This window comes from Myxocyprinus asiaticus, chromosome 41 (assembly GCF_019703515.2).
Source record: "Myxocyprinus asiaticus isolate MX2 ecotype Aquarium Trade chromosome 41, UBuf_Myxa_2, whole genome shotgun sequence".
NCBI classification, from domain to species: Eukaryota; Metazoa; Chordata; class Actinopteri; order Cypriniformes; family Catostomidae; genus Myxocyprinus; species Myxocyprinus asiaticus.
In genome coordinates this window covers 31,458,780-31,475,199 of record NC_059384.1, presented here as the reverse complement: position 1 = coordinate 31,475,199, position 16,420 = coordinate 31,458,780, and the positions used below count along the sequence as shown (strand labels likewise).

Here is a 16,420-nt window from a genome sequence, read left to right as displayed (position 1 = left end):
AGTCTCTTTGCTTCCAAATGACCCCAAAATCATGCACCACCCCGAATGTATTTCTACTGTCAGTGTAAATGTTAACGGACTTACCAGCCACGTGTTTGCAGGCTTCAGTTAAAGCTATCAATTCCGCTGATTGTGTGGATGAGTGTCCGGGTAAGGTGTGTGCAATGATAGGATCAAATGCAGTTACTACAGTGATCCCACCCCAAGTTTTTTCCCGTGATAGGGTCCCTTGAGGCAGAACCATCAACAAACAGTTCCTACTCAGCACTGGAGAGTGGTGTATCCTTGAGGTCAGGCCTGGGGGAGCAAATTGCTGTTATTGAAGCTACACAGTCATGTGGTTCTCCATCTACTGTGGGTAAAAGAGTAGCAGAGTTAAGAACTGTACATCTTTTAACAGTAATGTTTGGCATTTCCAATAATACATCATTATATCTTAGCCATCGTGCTGCAGATAGGCGAGCTGTTTTTTTTTTTTCTAACAGAATGATTGATACTGTATGTGGGACCAATAGGGTCAAATGTTGATAACCCACCAAATCTCTGAAAGCGAGCACTGCTTTTTCTGCAGCAGCAACAGCTCAAAGGCATTTGGGCAGCCCAGCTGCCACTTTATCTAATTTAGATGGGAACTAAGCTACTGGCCTTAATTTTCCCCCATGATCTTGTGACAGAACTGAAGTCATGCAACAAAAGGCTTAGTCATGTCAGGCAGTCCCAATGTGGTGGCAAATTGTAAAGCCACCTTCAGAGAAGAGAAAGCTTTGTGTCTGAATTCAGTCCAAACTTCTTTGTCATGTGCTGTCAGGCCTTTACCATGTGTCATTGCAGACAGTGGAGCCTCTATTTCCGCATAATTAGGATTCCTTGCCTACAATATGACGACATACCTAAAAAGCTCATCACTTGTTTTTTGGTGATAGGCCATGGAATGTTTTGTATGGCCAAAATGATTTTGGGCGAGAGGGACTTACCCTCTGCTGTGATCACATGGCCCAAGAATGTAACTTGAGGCCTTACCCGTTGCAATGTTGTTTTGCTTACTTTGTGGCCATTCTCAGACAAGTGTTTCAAAAGGGTCAGAGTGTCAGCTTTGCATGCTTCCTCTGTGGGAGAGCAGATCAGTAAATCATCAACGTACTAGAGCAGTGCACTATCTTTTGTGAGCTCAAGGCCTTCTAAGTTATCTTTCAAGGCCGCTTTGTAAATTGCAGGGCTTTTGCAATAACCCTGTGCCAATCTTGTCCAGGTATATGTTTTCCCCTTGAAAGAAAACGCAAATTAATATTGCGAGTCTTTATCGACCGGTATGCTAAAGAATGCATTAGATAGGTCGATAACAGAGAACTACTTGCTATTTGATAGAACCTGGGACAAAACATTGTGTGGGTTGGGCACATTTGGGGCACGCACATGAACAACTGCATTGACAGCTTGTAAATCTTGAACAGATCTCCATTCTACCGGCTGGCCAGCATCTTTTATTTTCTTAACTGGAAAAATTGGAGTACGCACCAGTGACGTTTGGCATGGTACAATTATGCCTGATATAAATAATCAAATACTGGTCGAATGCCTTCCATGGCTTCGGTTTTGATTGGATATTGTGCTCTGCACGGCCGAAAAGTGGATTTTGGAGCGATCACAACTGGTTCAGTGCCTTTCATTAATCCCACGTCATATTTTCTTTGGGCCCAAAGAGAACTTGGTATTTCAGAGAGTTCCAAATCTGCCCTAGTAACCCATCGATTAAAATAATTTCATAAATTATTTAGAATCCCTTTTATTACAGCATTGGTCATTCCTTAATTAAAGATTTGAATTTCTCATTAAGAATCACAGCAGAATTTCTTTTATTCCAGCATTGGTCTTTCCTTAATTAAAGATTTAAATTTCTTCAATTAAGAATCACAGCGAAATTTCTATTGCGATCCCAGACTGGCTATTCCAGCGTTGGTCTTTCCTCAACTAAAAACAAGTATAAAATTATCATCTATTTCGAATTACAGCACGATTTTCTTACCAGATAGGTCAGCTTTGTCCACGTCTGTGGGTTTTCCTCTTTTTGTTTTGATCTTTGGATGGTGCGTTGATCCGACCCCTCACTCAGGCTTCAGGTTCCCGCTTCTCACACTTTTTTGTAGGGGAGGTTCAGGTTTCTCAGGGACTCTGACTCCAACTGTGTACAACTTTATCCTTCAGCACTGACTCTGTTGCCGAGTCAGACGACCATCCTGTTTGTGACTACCAGCTTGTGGTGGAAATTTTGTAATAACAGACTCAAAGACTGTGGTGCCTTTCTCATAAGTATTTAATGAACACACTTGCAAGTGGACTCAAATAACATACAGAGAATTCTCACAGGTAATGAGTAATGAGCCTCCAACCTCCTCAGCATATATAGGCCCCAAGATGTAGCTGGGCTCAATCATTCTGCACCTCTGACATGCTGATGCACACAGTATAATTTGTTTCTCTCTTGGGTTAGCGCCCCCACCCTTTTGACAGTTCTAACCCCCTCAACACTGTATGTTTGAGTTACTTGTTAGATAAGCAACAGCCTTGTGGGTGTTGTGCAAGGCAACTCTTGTCTCCACAGCTGCAGGGGGTGTGAGTTCAGTCATGCACATAGAGAAACACAGAAAACACACAATAAATGAATATAATCACTTAGGACTTAATGTATGATTGTGATTACACATTACTTAGTATATGTTACTAAAATTTCTATTACACTAACGCTAAGCTATGGTTGTTGATAACAGCAGCAAACTGTGTTAACCCTTACAAAAATGCAATATTTTGGTACTGTGATGGTATCAGATGGTAATACTATGGTACTGAAACTTGAGTACCATGGTATCTTTATGGCAGTACCATGGTACCATGTCCAAATTACTTTTTGATACTTTTTTTGTAAGTGAAACCTCAACTAGTACTTATCATCTAGATCATTCTCAAATATGTGGGGGGAAGGGGGGATTTATCAATTTTTATTGAGTACATGCAGGGTAACCAGCTAAGTAGGTATTTCACTGGAGTACTTTTATGAGAATATATATGTTTTGCTAAACTTACTGTTATGTGTTGTATTTTGTAGGTGACGAGCAAGGTGACATAGAGACTGCACAGACAGTGCCATTGCAGCTGTCCCCACAGTATAGTGATGCCTGCACTCAGTGGGAGGTTCAGGCATATGTCTCAGGGGATAAGCTAATGTTAGACAAGGCAACACAGTGCTGTAAAGAAGAACCCTTAGCCCTTGCCATTCTCAAGAATGACACTAGCTTTTTATTGTACACTGGCTGCACTCTTAGTATCTTCAAAGAGCATGTTAAGTATCTGCAGCAGTTCTACACAGCCAATTTTAAGATACACATAATGGATCAAATAACGATGACCATTATGAAGCTTAAGTTGAATTTACTTCAGGGTGATCTTGCTATATTATCGGCCGATATTAGCCTTTCACCGATATATCGGTATTGCCGGATATTTTACCGATATGCGCCCATATGAAAACTTTTTTTCAGAACATATAATGCAGAAAACAATGCTTTAGAATTGGTGTCATAGCGTAGCTTGTCCAGCAGTGCGTGCTCCGACTCCATTGTTTACAGAGCTGAACTGACTGTGGCTCTGCAGACAGGGCGGAGTTCAGCGGTGTCATCACGGTAAGTTGTTAACTTGTTTGTGAAATACATACTGGAAACTTAAACAATGAACCAATCATTTTCCCTTTTCAATATAACTAATATAATGTTAACCTTGTCCCTGACAACCATGTCACTCATGTCTGTTTGCTGTTAGCCAGCTATAGTTTGTCAGTGCAGTCAGTAATGTAGCAGATTGAAAGGTAAACATCAGAGCATCTTTTTGCAGCTCATCAGACAACGGATTGTGGATTGTGCCTGTTGAGTGTTGATTTCAAGCTATGTTATTACCTAGTTGGTGAGACACAATGCTGGAAAGTAAAATAAAAAACGTCCGTCTTTTACTCTGTGACAACAAGCTTATAGCTAACTAGCTAATCACATAGCTACTTTCATTGCTTGTCAGCTGAGTGGAAGCTAATGTGTAAACATGTATTCACCAAACTGTTTTGTTTAGGATTCACAGTTTGGTACCCCTTCAACCGAACAATTCCAGTCATTGCATTTATAAAATGTAATATTTAAAAGTCTGGTTTTCCACCGTTGAAAGTTTCCTCTGAACTTGTATAGCAGAATACAGCATAACACCGCTGCTGCTGTTTATCTTGACTCGGCAGTATTAATATAGTCAGCATTTGACTGATACTAAACAGTACTGATGTTTATTTAATAGAAGTGTGACGAGATCTCGTGCCACGAGATTTCGCGATATTAAAACGTGACGATATTTCTCTTTGAGGTGAAAAATTGTCTCACGATATCAGCATGACGGAGTGTGAGGGTGAAATAAGCATAGAAGATGCCCCCACCACTTTTAAATCGTTTGTGTGGCAGCATTTAGGTACCCGGTGGAAACAATAAATGGTGACAGAGTGACAGACAAGACACGAACAAAGACTGTGTCTCATTTGGAAGGCTGCGTCCTCCAGAGGTTCACATTTATCGGCTGCATACGTCATTGAGGATGTCTGGTTTCATTTTTTTTTTTTTTTTTGTCTTTCTTTTTCTTATTTTTTATCTATTGTCAATGCCTTTTATGTATATGCACTTACATTTATACAATTGTTAACCTTTTTTGCATTCCCAAAATGAAGATTTAAACGAGACAGCCTCGATGACCTCCGGAGGATGCAGCCTTCGAAACGAGACAGACAATATGTAAGCACTGTAAGAAAATAGTGCCGTACACCGCGGCTAACACAAGCACTACGCAAAGACACCCACAGAACCACCGCAGCTCTCAACTAAAATCAACCAGGTCTGAAGAGACTCATGTGAAATCAAACAGGAGAGAAGCCAGTTAGTTGAGTGTAAGGGGGTTCAGTGGAAAGGAGGAGGCGAGAACCGGCTTGACAACTTAAATAATAATTTAATGAACAACTAAAACACACAACCAAAAACACACAGTACAGCTGTCTGCAATTCTCTCTCTCTCTCGAACTGTCGTCCCCGGCTGCCTTTATCCCTCGCGCGCCCCATCAGGCTGATTGGGGACCAGGTGTGTCTCATTCCAGCCCGGCCCCGCCCTCCTCGGCTCTACATTGAGTTTGTGGCAAAACATTTTACAATGCTTGCATATTGTTCCGTCTTTTACTGCATATGATAATTCATACTCAGAAAGTAGAACTGAAGTGACATTCATTACAAGATGATTAGTTAAAACATTTCAAAATGCACCTGCATTGTTTTGCATTTTGTGACGTTCAGTCGAATAAAAGACTATTTTTCCAGTCATATACACTACCGGTCAGAAGTTTTTAAACACTTGCCTGAAATGTTTCTCATGATCTTAAAAATATTTTGATCTGAAGGCGTATGCTTAAATGTTTGAAATTAGTTTTGTAGACAAAAATATAATTGTGCCACCATATGAATTTATTTAATTACAAAACTAAAATTTATTTAAAAAAAAAAAAGCTTTTGAAATTGATGACTTGGACCAAATAATAAAGAAAAGCATGGGTGATACCTTAAGAAGCTGGTTGAGAAAATGTCAAAAGTACATGTCTGCAAATTCTAGGCAAAGGGTGACTACTTTAAGATGCTAAAATATAACACAGTTTTGAATTATTTTGGATTTTGTTTAGTCACAATATAATTCCCATAGTTCCATTTATGTTATTCCATAGTTTTGATGACTTTACTATTGTTCTAAAATGTGAAGGAAAAAAAAATTTTAAAATAAAAAACTTTTGACCGGTAGTGTATATAGTGTTAAAATATAGTCTCATCTCATTCTCGTGAACCCAGTATCGTGTATCGTCTTGTCTCGTGAGCTAAGTGTTTCGTCACACCCCTATTATTTAACTATGTTTTATTTTTATTTATTCTTTATTTTAATGGTCAGCATTTGACTGATACTAAACATACAGTACTGATGTTTATTTAGCTATTTACTGTATTTTTATTTATTCTTTATTTTCTCAGTGTTCATTTCTAGAATTTGTTGACAAAGTATAATAATAATAATGTCAAATATTCTTTGATAAAAATATTTGTTTAAGAAAGCAGCCTTCTGAGTACCTTTGCATAGTCATATCGGTGCAAAATCGGTGAAAAATCCACATAGAAAAGGTCTGTTTTCATGCCAGCTAAAAAATTTAATATATCGGCCACCATATCGGTAATCGGTGAATTTTCCCTCTCTAAAATCTGTATCGGTCCCAGAAATCCCATATCAGTTGGGCTCTGCTGCCTAATGTCTCCTTTTGTGTTGCACAGAAAAAAGGAAGTCATAAGGATTGGAATGACATGAGAGTGAGTACACAATGACAGTTTTCATTTATCAGTTAACTAATTCTTTAATGCAAGCACATTAGCAGTAACAGTACTTACTTGCACATGTCAGCGTACTTATGGCAAAGCACAAGTCTTCCGCAATCAAACTCATCTACAATTCTTGGAAGCATATGGGTAAAATAGAAGAATTTCAGTTTAGATATTACCTCAGAGCAAAATTGAAAATCAAATGGCACATCAATAATAAATTGCTCATTTGGAGCCAAAACAAGCAGCTCACATTTCTCTAGGCCAGTGCATAACATACCTAGTTGCACTTGGAGGTAGTACCCACAGGGTCCTTTGGGTTGTAGCTGAGGTATGCTATCCACAATCTTCAAGTCAGTGAGCTTGCCAGAGAACAGTTCCGCTAGATGTGTGCAGTTTCTGCTCAAAAAAGGACACTTGATTCCAGCAGCTCTGAGGAGTTTAATATTCCATCTGGGCTTGCAGAAAGCCACGGCTCCTTACAGCTAACAACCAGTCCTCTCCTCTCAACAGCATACCCAGAGCTCTAAATCCATGCACAAGCCAATTCCTCATTCTCCTGACTATACCTTGTAGGATAATTGCCATGGAACCTAGGGAAAAGGTGCTGTCATACAAAATTGTCTGGCTTGGTGGACACACGCAAAGGCACCTTTTTTGCAGAGCTAGCAGTTATTTGCAATTTCCGTGCATCGTACCATACATGAGAGGCACTTTGTGTTTTGATTACATCTTCCAATTTGGTCAGTTTACCCTCATCAAGTTTAACATATGTGTGGTAAAATGACCTACATTTATGACACTGCATATCAGGGCCATGCTCACCATGAGGCTGCTGCTGCTGTGTGGTGCCTGTTGGTACAAATTCTGGTTCAGCTGACATGCATTTGTGCAGAAGGCTACCTACAGGTATATGAACCTCTGATTTCCTCTGCTCGCTGTGGGAGTTGAAAGCAGGAGTTGGTGTTGATGACTTAAAAACAGCAGCTGAAGTCTCAGGTAAGTCATCCATAAATTTGTGGTGTTTAAAACATACACTATATTGCCAAAAGTATTCGCTCACCCATCCAAATAATTGAATTCAGGTGTTCCAATCACTTCCATGGCCACAGGTGTATAAAATGAAGCACCTAGGCATGCAGACTGCTTCTACAAACATTTGTGAAAGAATGGGCCGCTCTCAGGAGCTCAGTGAATTCCAGCGTGGTACTGTGATAGGATGCCACCTGTGCAACAAGTCCAGTCGTGAAATTTCCTCGCTACTAAATATTCCACAGTCAACTGTCAGTGGTATTATAACAAAGTGGAAGCGATTGGGAATGACAGCAACTCAGCCACGAAGTGGTAGGCCACGTAAAATGACAGAGCAGGGTCAGCGGATGCTGAGGCGCATAGTGCGCAGAGGTCGCCAACTTTCTGCAGAGTCAATCGCTACAGACCTCCAAAGTTCATGTGGCCTTCAGATTAGCTCAAGAACAGTGCGTAGAGAGCTTCATGGAATGGGTTTCCATGGCCGAGCAGCTGCATCCAAGCCATAAATCACCAAGTGCAATGCAAAGCGTCGGATGCAGTGGTGTAAAGCACGCCGCCACTGGACTCTAGAGCAGTGGAGACGCGTTCTCTGGAGTGATGAATCACGCTTCTCCATCTGGCAATCTGATGGACGAGTCTGGGTTTGGCGGTTGCCAGGAGAACGGTACTTGTCTGACTGCATTGTGCCAACTGTGAAGTTTGGTGGAGGGGGGATTATGGTGTGGGGTTGTTTTTCAGGAGCTGGGCTTGGCCCCTTAGTTCCAGTGAAAGGAACTCTGAATGCTTCAGCATACCAAGAGATTTTGGACAATTCCATGCTCCCAACTTTGTGGGAACAGTTTGGGGATGGCCCCTTCCTGTTCCAACATGACTGCGCACCAGTGCACAAAGCAAGGTCCATAAAGACATGGATGAGCGAGTTTGGTGTGGAAGAACTTGACTGGCCTGCACAGAGTCCTGACCTCAACCCGATAGAGCACCTTTGGGATGAATTAGAGCGAAGACTGTGAGCCAGGCCTTCTCGTCCAACATCAGTGTCTGACCTCACAAATGCGCTTCTGGAAGAATGGTCAAAAATTCCCATAAACACACTCCTAAACCTTGTGGAAAGCCTTCCCAGAAGAGTTGAAGCTGTTATAGCTGCAAAGGGTGGACCGACGTCATATTAAACCCTATGGATTAAGAATGGCATGTCACTTAAGTTCATATGCGTCTAAAGGCAGATGAGCGAATACTTTTGGCAATATAGTGTATCTCGGCCAGCCTCTTCGGGGCTAAATTCCGCTGCGTCCCTGAGTTCCAGTGCTGCTGCTCGTCTGTGCACGACATCCCAGTCAGTCCCTTTGACACTGCATTCTTAACCTGCCACAAAATGTAAATGTAATAGTTATGCTTGTAAATAACAGCTTTAAGATAGTTTACATGATCTTAATTAACAGGTCATGAACGGACAGGGTTTCATTTCCAATTGCTGATCAATTATTTAGAACTCACCTTCATGCTGCACCTACCGTGATACTGCATACATTTGAGATTTGACTGATGTACTTAGTACAATTTCCTGGTGAAACATAACCGTCAGTCATTGTTGCAGAGCCACAATTTTAATGGATCACTGTTATTCAAAAACTGTTTAACCTAAACTAATTATAAGGGTTTATTCACCAAAAATTAAACACCCTCGTGACTTTCTCCTGTGGAACACAAAAGGAGATGTTTGGCAGAATGTTAGCCATTGACTTTCATTGCATCTTTTGTCCATACAATGAAAGTGAATGGTGACTGAGTCTAACAGTCTGCCTAACGTCTCCTTTTGTGTTCCACACAGAAGAAAGGAAATCACATGGGTTTTGAACAACATTCAGGTGAGTGAATGATGACAGAATTTTCATTGTAGGTGAAATATCACTTTAATATGTCAGATGCAATTAGATGTGCACATTAAGGGAATACAGTATTATGGAAAGGCAAATTAGGTTTTCCTGTATTGGCTTACCTTTGTCCAAGATGCCTCTTAACACGTGACTAAACACTGTACTTACCTGGATCGGATAGAATTACCATTCTGATGAATAGAAAAACAAGAAAAAAAGTTAGATAAACCTTCAAATTCATTTAAAAATTGACAAACTTGGAACTAAGGTCTACATAAATGTCAGACTGATATAACATCCAACTTAAAGTCAGGGAAGATTGTTAGTTATCCAGGTCATGGTAGAATGTTTAGAGTTATTTTAATCAACTGGATGCACTTTCTTCTGGAAAATACACCTACTTGACTACAATAGCTCTACTAACATCAAACAAAAAGGCATACTGTGGCAGCGGAGGCGTGGTGGAGCGTCCCTCTGGAGAGAGCGAGAAAGCGGTAAGGGCACTTACACCTGAGCTGGATTATGTCTAACACCTGTCTCTAATTCCAGTGAGCATGGGGAGAGCGACATGTAAGCGGCCACGCCACCAGCAGAGAGCGAGAGAGATAGAGAGAGTCTGGCACAAGAGTCTCACAGTGAAGCTGAGTTTGTGATGCTAAAGAGTTGTGAAAAAGACATTGTGATGATTAATAGGTTGTGATTAAGAGCCTGTGACGCTAAAGAATTTGTGAAGTTTAAGAAGTTACTGTGTCAGTTGTGACTGTGTTACCCCAAAGTTTGTGATTAAAAGTTCACCTGAGACCTGAAACATCCTGTCCCGGTGTCCTCCCTCCCTCATACTGTGTGACTCCCCTACACATACAGGTGCATCTCAATAAATTAGAATGTCGTGGAAAAGTTCATTTATTTCAGTAATTCAACTCAAATTGTGAAACTTGTGTATTAAATTAATTCAATGCACACAGACTGAAGTAGTTTAAGTCTTTGGTTCTTTTAATTGTGATGATTTTGGCTCACATTTAACAAAAACCCACCAATTCACTATCTCAAAAAATTAGAATACATCATAAGACCAATAAAAAAAAACATTTTTAGTGAATTGTTGGCCTTCTGGAAAGTATGTTCATTTACTGTATATGTACTCAATACTTGGTAGGGGCTCCTTTTGCTTTAATTACTGCCTCAATTCGGCGTGGCATGGAGGTGATCAGTTTGTGGCACTGCTGAGGTGGTATGGAAGCCTAGGTTTCTTTGACAGTGGCCTTCAGCTCATCTGCATTTTTTGGTCTCTTGTTTCTCATTTTCCTCTTGACAATACCCCATAGATTCTCTATGGGCTTCAGGTCTGGTGAGTTTGCTGGCCAGTCAAGCACACCTACACCATGGTCATTTAACCAACTTTTGGTGCTTTTGGCAGTGTGGGCAGGTGCCAAATCCTGCTGGAAAATGAAATCGGCATTTTTAAAAGCTGGTCAGCAGAAGGAAGCATGAAGTGCTCCAAAATTTCTTGGTAAACGGGTGCAGTGACTTTGGTTTTCAAAAAACACAATGGACCAACACCAGCAGATGACATTGCACCCCAAATCATCACAGACTGTGGAAACTTAACACTGGACTTCAAGCAACTTGTGCTATGAGCTTCTCCACCCTTCCTCCAGACTCTAGGACCTTGGTTTCCAAATGAAATACAAAACTTGCTCTCATCTGAAAAGAGGACTTTGGACCACTGGGCAACAGTCCAGTTCTTCTTCTCCTTAGCCCAGGTAAGACGACTCTGACGTTGTCTGTGGTTCAGGAGTGGCTTAACACGAGGAATATGACAACTGTAGCCAAATTCCTTGACACGTCTGTGTGTGGTGACTCTTGATGCCTTGACCCCAGCCTCAGTCCATTCCTTGTGAAGTTCACCCAAATTCTTAAATCGATTTTGCTTGACAACCCTCATAAGGCTGCGGTTCTCTCGGTTGGTTGTGCATCTTTTTCTTCCACACTTTTTCCTTCCACTCAACTTTCTGTTAACATGCTTGGATACAGCACTCTGTGAACAGCCAGCTTCTTTGGCAATGAATGTTTGTGGCTTACCCTCCTTGTGAGGGGTGTCAATGATTGTCTTCTGGACAACTGTCAGATCAGCAGTCTTCCCCATGATTGTGTTTTGAGTTGATTAACTGATTGGCATGTCACTATATTCTAATTTTTTGAGATAGTGAATTGGTGGGTTTTTGTTAAATGTGAGCCAAAATCATCACAATTAAAAGAACCAAAGACATAAACTACTTCAGTCTGTGTGCATTGAATTTCTTTAATACACAAGTTTCATAATTTGAGTTGAATTACTGAAATAAATGAACTTTTCCACGACATTCTAATTTATTGAGATGCACCTGTACATTTATGGGGCAGTCAAACTAAATGTAGATTAAATGTCAGATTATAATTCAAACACATTTAGCACAGCTAGCTAAACCATATGCAAAACAATAGTATAATAATGTTAGCAGTAGTTAAAAAGTAGCTGTTAGCATTTTCCTGTGTGTGTTTAGCAGTATATACAGGTGCATCTCAATAAATTAGAATGTCGTGGAAAAGTTAATTTATTTCAGTAATTCAACTCAAATTGTGAAACTTGTGTATTAAATAAATTCAATGCACACAGACTGAACTAGTTTAAGTCTTTGGTTCTTTTAACTGTGATGATTTTGGCTCACATTTAACAAAAACCCACCAATTCACTATCTCAAAAAATTAGAATATGGTGACATGCCAATCAGCTAATCAACTCAAAACACCAGCAAAGGTTTCCTGAGCCTTCAAAATGGTCTCTCAGTTTGGTTCACTAGGCTACACAATCATGGGGAAGACTGCTAATCTGACAGTTGTCCAGAAGACAATCATTGACACCCTTCACAAGGAGGGTAAGCCACAAACATTCATTGCCAAAGAAGCTGGCTGTTCACAGAGTGCTGTATCCAAGCATGTTAACAGAAAGTTGAATGGAAGGAAAAAGTGTGGAAGAAAAAGATGCACAACCAACCGAGAGAACCGCAGCCTTATGAGGATTGTCAAGCAAAATCGATTCAAGAATTTGGGTGAACTTCACAAGGAATGGACTGAGGCTGGGGTCAAGGCATCAAGAGCCACCACACACAGACGTGTCAAGGAATTTTGGCTACAGTTGTCGTATTCCTCTTGTTAAGCCACTCCTGAACCACAGACAACGTCAGAGGCGTCTTACCTGGGCTAAGGAGAAGACGAACTGGACTGTTGCCCAGTGGTCCAAAGTCCTCTTTTCAGATGAGAGCAAGTTTTGTATTTCGTTTGGAAACCAAGGTCCTAGAGTCTGGAGGAAGGGTGGAGAAGCTCATAGCCCAAGTTGCTTGAAGTCCAGTGTTAAGTTTCCACAGTCTGTGATGATTTGGGTTGCAATGTCATCTGCTGGTGTTGGTCCATTGTGTTTTTTGAAAACCAAAGTCAATGCACCCGTTTACCAAGACATTTTGGAGCACTTCATGCTTCCTTCTGCTGACCAGCTTTTTAAAGATGCTGATTTCATTTTCCAGCAGGATTTGGCAGCTGCCCACACTGCCAAAAGCACCAAAAGTTGGTTAAATGACCATGGTGTTGGTGTGCTTGACTGGCCAGCAAACTCACCAGACCTGAACCCCATAGAGAATCTATGGGGTATTGTCAAGAGGAAAATGAGAACAAGAGACCAAAAAATGCAGATGAGCTGAAGGCCACTGTCAAAGAAACCTGGGCTTCCATACCACCTCAGCAGTGCCACAAACTGATCACCTCCATGCCACGCTGAATTGAGGCAGTAATTAAAGCAAAAGGAGCCCCTACCAAGTATTGAGTACATATACAGTAAATGAACATACTTCCCAGAAGGCCAACAATTCACTAAAAATATTTTTTTTATTGGTCTTATGATGTATTCTAATTTTTTGAGATAGTGAATTGGTGGGTTTTTGTTAAATGTGAGCCAAAATCATCACAATTAAAAGAACCAAAGACTTAAACTACTTCAGTCTGTGTGCACTGAATTTATTTAATACACGAGTTTCACAATTTGAGTTGAATTACTGAAATAAATGAACTTTTCCACGACATTCTAATTTATTGAGATGCACCTGTACTAAAGCAGACTTACCTTCCAGAGAATCGCAGCTGCATGACTACAGGACTTGCCCTGTCTTGCAATACAGGAGCAGCCAGCTGTCTCAATTCTCTCGTTAGTTGTAATAAGGACCCAGGCAGTGTGAATATTTGCTCCACTTTGACTAGGATTCTGCTTTTAAAAACATGAATCCGTTATCCATTTGGACCAGCACTCAACTGACTTTCCCACTGAGCAGGTATTGGTAGGCCTCTGTGCTTTTATAATTGCGCATCGAAGACCCATCTACTCCGAGCGACAACACAAAATAATTGAATATGTCTTCATATGATACAGTATGTCAGGCCACTTCATTTCATTCTCCCACGGGTGTGGTAAATATTTACCATCACGGTTTGTAATAGCCTTTTGTACATACTCCCACGACATTGTTCCTTACCTACCGGCTAATGAACGGAAGTCTCGCACATTCAACGGAAGTACGTCATATTATTTACTTCTGCGTTTAAAAAAAATGGTGGATATGTTCTAAATGCCAGCCTAGTTGACAGTCGCTGGAATCTTTCTTGGGCCTATTTTCTGTAAATCTCCTGCTCTGTTTCATTTATTTTTTTCTTTTCTTTACAGTGACATTTATGCCATGCCAAATGAGTGTGTGGGAATGTGCTGGTTTGAAAGCAGTGATGTTTGTTTCCCTTGTGAGATGGGAGCATTTTCTGCGACTGTCAGTGGAGATGACAGCCAAAAAAAAAAAAAAAAAGGGGAAATTACAGCTGCTCCATTTGCAGACTCATGCAGATAACATTTCAGCAAACTCATTGTCATGATCCTGCCATTTTGATCTTGTTTTATTGTTGTTTTGGCAGGGTCTTGACAGTCTCTCAGGTTGTGCAATCAGTGCAATTTGATTAGTGCTGCTTGTGTTTATGGGCAGCACCTGGTTTCAATCCTTCCTTCCCTTCATATTCTCTCCTTTGTCTTGTCTTCCTTGTCATATCATTTTGTTGTGTTCAGTCTCCATTCTAGTCGAGTTGGTTCTTGTCTAGTTCACCCTGTCAGTTTTTTTTTCTCTCTCCCTTGTGAGAGTTTTGTTTGTTTTGTTTTAATAAAACACCTTTTATTGCCATCCTGCATCTTGGGTCCTTCCTCCAAATTTGTGACGCAATCAAATCCAAAGGGAGTGCTCAGGGAGATAAAGGAAAAACAACTGTCATTCGGCAGAGTAAGTGGGTTCAATCAGTGTTACACAATACAGAGTGGCACGATTGACGTGGGCTGCTGACGTGCTAAATCCACATGTTACTTTTCGAATGGCCAAACCCATAAAGGATAACTGGACACACCTGTTGCTGTATTGTATTGTTGTGCACTGGAAGCTTCTGTCACCAAGACAAATTCCTTGTATGTGTAAGCATACTTGGCAATAAAGCTGATTCTGATTAATATTTCAGTTCTCAGAGATTATTTAAACATGTGAACTCTTGATATAAGCATAACCATAAAGCATCAATAGATTCTGTAAAGGGTGGCTTTTCAGCACTCTGAAGGGAAATGCATTCTCTGTACATTGTGTTTCAATGGTGAAGCATTTCTAAACTGAACAGATGTAATTTCTAATTTCATCTTTGCTTAAATAATCTTCATATGTATTTTTCCTTTAATTCATGTGTCTCCATATATTTGATTACTTTTTTGATTTCACTTGTTTACAGCTGCATTTAGTTCTCTCTCTTCAATAAACATATCCACACTCCATTTTTATTTGACAGGAATATACCAAAGGGCAAACTCACACAGTTTTAAAGAAAAGGCTTTATTATATTTGTTAACAGTTGTTGTTGTCTTGTAATTTTATTGGTAAATCATTTTGTTGCTTAAATGTCTGGATTGTGTTGTTTGCTGGATGGGAGAGAAAAGTTACAAAGGGCGAAAATTCACACAGTTTAAAGACTGGTTTTATTTGGGGGCCTGGGTAGCTCAGCGAGTATTGACGCTGACTACCACCCCTGGAGTCACAAGTTCAAATCCAGGGTGTTCTGAGTGACTCCAGCCAGGTCTCCTAAGCAAACAAATTGGCCCGGTTGCTAGGGAGGGTAGAGTCACATGGGGTAACCTCCTTGTGGACACAATCAGTGGTTCTCACCCTCAATGGGGCGCATGGTAAGTTGTGCATGGATCGCGGAGAGTAGTATGAGCCTCCACTTGCAGAGTTTCCACAGTGTCATACACAACGAGCCATGTAATAAGATGCGCAGATTGACGGTCTCAGAAACAGAGGCAACTGAGACTTTTCCTCCACCACCCAGATTGAGGTAACCAAGCCACCACAAGGACCTACTAAGTAGTGGGAACTGGGCATTTCAAATTGGTAGAAAAAGGAGATACAAAAAAAAAAAAGACTGGTTTTCTTTTACTTCATTAAAATAAATCAAGGCGACCCGACCAGAGGTGCAAAACTCATATTTGCAATGTATACAATGCATTGGTGCACCATATTAAGGGGGGCACCGGAGGCACACCAAGGAGGTACATTTGGGATTGCATTACCCAGCCAACATTTGTAAGTGGGGCCCATGTGGTTATGAAATGGGCTGAAAAATGGGCCCTATATGGGATTGTCCACAGATTCCATTATGGCCCCATGTCAGACCCACATGGATTTCATGCAAGATTGCACTTGGTGTTAGGTGGGCCCCAGCAGGGCAACATGCGCAAGACCATCTTGGTCCCAGCTTTAAGTTTTATGTGGGTACTACATGGGTGACTACAGGGGCTGAAATACGGGTTGTAAGTGGGTTTGTCCATGGGTTCCATGTTGGCCCCATGCCAGTTGCCCATGTGGGTTTTATTCAGGATTTCACAGGGTGTTAGGGCAGGCCCAACTGGGCAATATGCATAAGTTCCATCTGGGCCCCATTTTTATGCTCCGTGTGATTGCTACTGATATATGGGTTACATGTGGGTCTGTCCATGGC

At 40.9% G+C, this 16,420-nt stretch overlaps 1 long non-coding RNA gene across 1 annotated transcript; it reads right to left on the bottom strand.

The window, feature by feature from the left end:
• Window positions 1-2,341: 2,341 nt before the first annotated feature.
• Window positions 2,342-8,887, bottom strand: LOC127431654 (uncharacterized). Its single transcript, XR_007895638.1, has 4 exons — window positions 7,245-8,887; window positions 6,700-7,012; window positions 6,489-6,551; window positions 2,342-2,599 (listed from the first exon to the last, which is right to left on the bottom strand). It is a non-coding gene; the product is annotated as an uncharacterized LOC127431654 (long non-coding RNA).
• Window positions 8,888-16,420: the final 7,533 nt, after the last annotated feature.